Source organism: Bufo bufo, chromosome 6, assembly GCF_905171765.1.
Source record: "Bufo bufo chromosome 6, aBufBuf1.1, whole genome shotgun sequence".
In the NCBI taxonomy this organism is placed as follows: Eukaryota; Metazoa; Chordata; class Amphibia; order Anura; family Bufonidae; genus Bufo; species Bufo bufo.
This window is the reverse complement of record NC_053394.1, coordinates 69,155,541-69,162,915: the sequence shown is the minus strand read 5'-3', so window position 1 is coordinate 69,162,915 and position 7,375 is coordinate 69,155,541. Positions and strand designations below refer to the sequence as shown.

General features: G+C 35.2%; 1 protein-coding gene across 1 annotated transcript in view; it reads left to right on the top strand.

Moving 5' to 3' along the window:
* Positions 1–1,098: 1,098 nt before the first annotated feature.
* The window catches only part of SFXN3 (sideroflexin 3), a 49,244-nt gene continuing 42,967 nt past the window's right edge, over positions 1,099–7,375 (top strand). Inside the window, exon 1 of the mRNA XM_040436929.1 lies at positions 1,099–1,218. The gene's annotated coding sequence lies outside the window, so the exon portion shown is untranslated. The remainder of the gene's footprint in view (positions 1,219–7,375) is intronic.

Here is a 7,375-nt window from a genome sequence, read left to right as displayed (position 1 = left end):
TCCCCAAATTTATATGTCAAAGTGCTATGATGATGATCCATATGTGAAGTATACATGGGATACACTGTTTGTATTGCTATCTGTACTTGCTATGATATGTTTTTGCCCTATACCTGTTATGATCATGAATATGTACAGTCCGGCTTGATGTCCCTCTGTAATCGGGCTATTATCTGTGTTGTCTATATGTTGCACAAACCAGTTCATTTTGGATACGGATAGCACATATTTACTCCACAGTAAGCAGCGTGGATCGTGGCGTCTTCGTTGTCATGGCGCCGGTACCTGCGCGATGTTGTTACTGGCTGCGTACCTCATGTGACCCACGCCATCGACGCACGGATGTGCGCTCTTGGGTGAGTGTTACGAGGTTGACGCGCAGTCTGTGACGTCAGTGAGGCCCTCTGGCAGCTCATTGGCTAGAGACACGTGCGCCTCCGGGCGCCATGGCGACGTATGATACTTCCGGGTTTTAGATGGGTTGAGACGCGACTGCGCATTACAGATAAGGGAACGCCGAGGAGAACTACACGAGTTCGTTGGACATGTCGTTAGCTGTGAGTTAAAGTATGAACATGTGTATCCTATTATGTAGTGATCTGCACTAATGATGTAACGGGGTGTGTATTTTATATGAGGGGGGTATATATATGCCTATCAGATTTTGTGTCATTAGGCTTGACAAAGACTGTTACACAGTCGAAACGTTCGTTGCCATCTGTGTCTGGAGGTACGATTAAAGTATTTTTGATATTGCGGAATGCTGCCGAAGCCATCTTCTTTTCTACACGTATACGATTTGGCCTGATGGATCAAGGGCCTACGGTTAGGCTGCTGCATTGACATAGACGCATTATCCTGAGACCGCACAGTGCTGCTTCTACACTACTATTTGTCTCAGGATATACTTCATGTGACAGCAGGCAGCAGCTGGCCTCAGCCGGCTCCCCCTTCCATGTGAAGCAGTTAGGTGGAGCTGTTATTCTTAGCCAGCCTACCCCCTGGAGTCTTGTGTGGTTTCCACTGACAGCAGAACACGCTGAGCCACTCACAGGGCGCCTTGTGTTAGCAGTGCGGTATTATGTGGGCATTGGTTGTCAGCAGGCTAGGCTGTGCTCCCCTCCCCTCTACTGTACAAGCAGGTGATGTCATTGAGAGGTCACTGCGATCACTGGATGCTAGATACCATTTGTCTTCTGAGCAAGGACATAGACGAGCGTAAGTGTACACACCGGCTTTTCATTTTGGCACAGAACACGGCTAATATTTTGTGGAAATATTTCTATAAGCTTCTGGTGAATGGCAACTTTGTATCTGAGTAGCTGGCACTGAAAGGGTTACAGTGTAGCAGCACATAGCAGAGGATCTGACAACAATAGGGCGAGTGATGAGCCTGACTGGTGGTGGGATGGTGGGCAGCAGAAAGGACAGGAATACCTAGAGGTCTGCTCCACATGGGGATAAGATGGACAGTCTACCTACGTCAGAGCGATTCTAATCTGTGTGTAAAGAGTGATTGTTCCACAGAATCTATTATCTATCTATCTATCTATCTATCTATCTATCTATCTATCTATCTATCTATCTATCTATCTATCATCCTCTATCTATCTATCTATCTATCTATCTATCTATCTATCTATCTATTCATCCATCCATCTTTGATCTGTACCTCTACCAATGGTGCATGAAAGATGGTACACGTTGCGTTCCTGCCCCACATCTCATGTGCTCCTCAGGGGGATTTTTAGGTGACAGGCTGCTATTTTCGGTATAGAGAGTAGTCATTAGAAATAGGTTCATAGTTTTAGGGTCCTTTTCTTTTTCATAAAGGTTACGTTACAGCCTTGGGTTCACACTGATAGCGGATTAGAGTATGATTGGGAGGTTTCTGTTAGAGGATTAGGACTCAGAGGAGCTTAATCCTACACATATCAGCACATTGACTTTCTGCACATATACAGGTTTGTGTGCATTGGAGCAGATACACTAAGAGGCCGGGACCCATAACTGACCATAGACTTGGAGCCCCAAGCCTTGTGTATGTGTGTATTTCTATACATTCCCAATATACAGTAATATATACTAGTGTGTACTGTATATTAGTAACCAGCTCTGATATACAGTAATATATACTAGTGCGTACTGTATATTAGTAACCAGCTCTGATATACAGTAATATATACTAGTGCATACTGTATATTAGTAACCAGCTCTGATATACAGTAATAAATACTAGTATGTACTGTATATTAGTAACCAGCTCTGATATACAGTAATATATACTAGTGCATACTGTATATTAGTAACCAGCTCTGATATACAGTTATATATACTAGTGCATACTGTATATTAGTAACCAGCTTCGATATACAGTAATATATACTAGTGTATACTGTATATTAGTAACCCGCTCCAGTATACAGTAATATATACTAGTGCGTACTGTATATTAGTAACCAGCTCTGATATACAGTAATATATACTAGTGCGTACTGTATATTAGTAACCAGCTCTGATATACAGTAATATATACTAGTGCGTACTGTATATTAGTAACCAGCTCTGATATACAGTATTATATACTAGTGCATACTGTATATTAGTAACCAGCTTCGATATACAGTAATATATACTAGTGCGTACTGTATATTAGTAACCAGCTCTGATATACAGTAATATATACTAGTGCGTACTGTATATTAGTAACCAGCTCTGATACACAGTAATATATACTAGTATGTACTGTATATTAGTAACCAGCTCTGATACACAGTAATATATACTAGTGCGTACTGTATATTAGTAACCAGCTCTGATACACAGTAATATATACTAGTATGTACTGTATATTAGTAACCAGCTACAATATACAGTAATATATACTAGTGCGTACTGTATATTAGTAACCAGCTCTGATATACAGTATTATATACTAGTGCGTACTGTATATTAGTAACCAGCTCTGATACACAGTAATATATACTAGTATGTACTGTATATTAGTAACCAGCTACAATATACAGTAATATATACTAGTGCGTACTGTATATTAGTAACCAGCTCTGATATACAGTATTATATACTAGTGCGTACTGTATATTAGTAACCAGCTCTGATATACAGTAATATATACTAGTGCGTACTGTATATTAGTAACCAGCTCTGATATACAGTAATATATACTAGTGCGTACTGTATATTAGTAACCAGCTCTGATATACAGTAATATATACTAGTGCATACTGTATATTAGTAACCAGCTCTGATATACAGTAATATATACTAGTGCGTACTGTATATTAGTAACCAGCTCTGATACACAGTAATATATACTAGTGCATACTGTATATTAGTAACCAGCTCTGATATACAGTAATATATACTAGTGCATACTGTATATTAGTAACCAGCTCTGATATACAGTAATATATACTAGTGCATACTGTATATTAGTAACCAGCTCTGATATACAGTATTATATACTAGTGCATACTGTATATTAGTAACCATCTCTGATACACAGTAATATATACTAGTGCGTACTGTATATTAGTAACCAGCTCAGATATACAGTAATATATACTAGTGCGTACTGTATATTAGTAACCAGCTCTGATATACAGTAATATATACTAGTGTATACTGTATATTAGTAACCAGCTACAATATACAGTAATATATACTAGTGCGTACTGTATATTAGTAACCAGCTCTGATATACAGTATTATATACTAGTGCGTACTGTATATTAGTAACCAGCTCTGATATACAGTAATATATACTAGTGCGTACTGTATATTAGTAACCAGCTCTGATATACAGTAATATATACTAGTGCGTACTGTATATTAGTAACCAGCTCTGATATACAGTAATATATACTAGTGCATACTGTATATTAGTAACCAGCTCTGATATACAGTAATATATACTAGTGCGTACTGTATATTAGTAACCAGCTCTGATACACAGTAATATATACTAGTGCATACTGTATATTAGTAACCAGCTCTGATATACAGTAATATATACTAGTGCATACTGTATATTAGTAACCAGCTCTGATATACAGTAATATATACTAGTGCATACTGTATATTAGTAACCAGCTCTGATATACAGTATTATATACTAGTGCATACTGTATATTAGTAACCATCTCTGATACACAGTAATATATACTAGTGCGTACTGTATATTAGTAACCAGCTCAGATATACAGTAATATATACTAGTGCGTACTGTATATTAGTAACCAGCTCTGATATACAGTAATATATACTAGTGTATACTGTATATTAGTAACCCGCTCCAGTATACAGTAATATATACTAGTGCGTACTGTATATTAGTAACCAGCTCTGATATACAGTATTATATACTAGTGCGTACTGTATATTAGTAACCAGCTCTGATATACAGTAATATATACTAGTGCATACTGTATATTAGTAACCAGCTCTGATATACAGTAATAAATACTAGTATGTACTGTATATTAGTAACCAGCTCTGATATACAGTAATATATACTAGTGCGTACTGTATATTAGTAACCAGCTCTGATAAACAGTTATATATACTAGTGCATACTGTATATTAGTAACCAGCTTCGATATACAGTAATATATACTAGTGTATACTGTATATTAGTAACCCGCTCCAGTATACAGTAATATATACTAGTGCGTACTGTATATTAGTAACCAGCTCTGATATACAGTAATATATACTAGTGCATACTGTATATTAGTAACAGCTCTGATATACAGTATTATATACTAGTGCATACTGTATATTAGTAACCAGCTTCGATATACAGTAATATATACTAGTGCGTACTGTATATTAGTAACCAGCTCTGATATACAGTAATATATACTAGTATGTACTGTATATTAGTAACCAGCTACAATATACAGTAATATATACTAGTGCGTACTGTATATTAGTAACCAGCTCTGATATACAGTATTATATACTAGTGCGTACTGTATATTAGTAACCAGCTCTGATATACAGTAATATATACTAGTGCGTACTGTATATTAGTAACCAGCTCTGATATACAGTAATATATACTAGTGCATACTGTATATTAGTAACCAGCTCTGATATACAGTATTATATACTAGTGCATACTGTATATTAGTAACCATCTCTGATACACAGTAATATATACTAGTGCGTACTGTATATTAGTAACCAGCTCTGATACACAGTAATATATACTAGTGCGTACTGTATATTAGTAACCAGCTCTGATATACAGTATTATATACTAGTGCATACTGTATATTAGTAACCAGCTCCAGTATACAGTAATATATACTAGTGTATACTGTATATTAGTAACCCGCTCCAGTATACAGTAATATATACTAGTGCGTACTGTATATTAGTAACCAGCTCTGATATACAGTATTATATACTAGTGCGTACTGTATATTAGTAACCAGCTCTGATATACAGTAATATATACTAGTGCGTACTGTATATTAGTAACCAGCTCTGATATACAGTATTATATACTAGTGCATACTGTATATTAGTAACCAGCTCCAGTATACAGTAATATATACTAGTGTATACTGTATATTAGTAACCCGCTCCAGTATACAGTAATATATACTAGTGCGTACTGTATATTAGTAACCAGCTCTGATATACAGTATTATATACTAGTGCATACTGTATATTAGTAACCAGCTCTGATATACAGTATTATATACTAGTGCATACTGTATATTAGTAACCATCTCTGATACACAGTAATATATACTAGTGCGTACTGTATATTAGTAACCAGCTCAGATATACAGTAATATATACTAGTGCGTACTGTATATTAGTAACCAGCTCTGATATACAGTAATATATACTAGTGTATACTGTATATTAGTAACCCGCTCCAGTATACAGTAATATATACTAGTGCGTACTGTATATTAGTAACCAGCTCTGATATACAGTATTATATACTAGTGCGTACTGTATATTAGTAACCAGCTCTGATATACAGTAATATATACTAGTGCATACTGTATATTAGTAACCAGCTCTGATATACAGTAATAAATACTAGTATGTACTGTATATTAGTAACCAGCTCTGATATACAGTAATATATACTAGTGCGTACTGTATATTAGTAACCAGCTCTGATAAACAGTTATATATACTAGTGCATACTGTATATTAGTAACCAGCTTCGATATACAGTAATATATACTAGTGTATACTGTATATTAGTAACCCGCTCCAGTATACAGTAATATATACTAGTGCGTACTGTATATTAGTAACCAGCTCTGATATACAGTAATATATACTAGTGCATACTGTATATTAGTAACAGCTCTGATATACAGTATTATATACTAGTGCATACTGTATATTAGTAACCAGCTTCGATATACAGTAATATATACTAGTGCGTACTGTATATTAGTAACCAGCTCTGATATACAGTAATATATACTAGTATGTACTGTATATTAGTAACCAGCTACAATATACAGTAATATATACTAGTGCGTACTGTATATTAGTAACCAGCTCTGATATACAGTATTATATACTAGTGCGTACTGTATATTAGTAACCAGCTCTGATATACAGTAATATATACTAGTGCGTACTGTATATTAGTAACCAGCTCTGATATACAGTAATATATACTAGTGCATACTGTATATTAGTAACCAGCTCTGATATACAGTATTATATACTAGTGCATACTGTATATTAGTAACCATCTCTGATACACAGTAATATATACTAGTGCGTACTGTATATTAGTAACCAGCTCTGATACACAGTAATATATACTAGTGCGTACTGTATATTAGTAACCAGCTCTGATATACAGTATTATATACTAGTGCATACTGTATATTAGTAACCAGCTCCAGTATACAGTAATATATACTAGTGTATACTGTATATTAGTAACCCGCTCCAGTATACAGTAATATATACTAGTGCGTACTGTATATTAGTAACCAGCTCTGATATACAGTATTATATACTAGTGCGTACTGTATATTAGTAACCAGCTCTGATATACAGTAATATATACTAGTGCGTACTGTATATTAGTAACCAGCTCTGATATACAGTATTATATACTAGTGCATACTGTATATTAGTAACCAGCTCCAGTATACAGTAATATATACTAGTGTATACTGTATATTAGTAACCCGCTCCAGTATACAGTAATATATACTAGTGCGTACTGTATATTAGTAACCAGCTCTGATATACAGTATTATATACTAGTGCGTACTGTATATTAGTAACCAGCTCTGATATACAGTAATATATACTAGTGCATACTGTATATTAGTAACCAGCTCCAGTATACAGT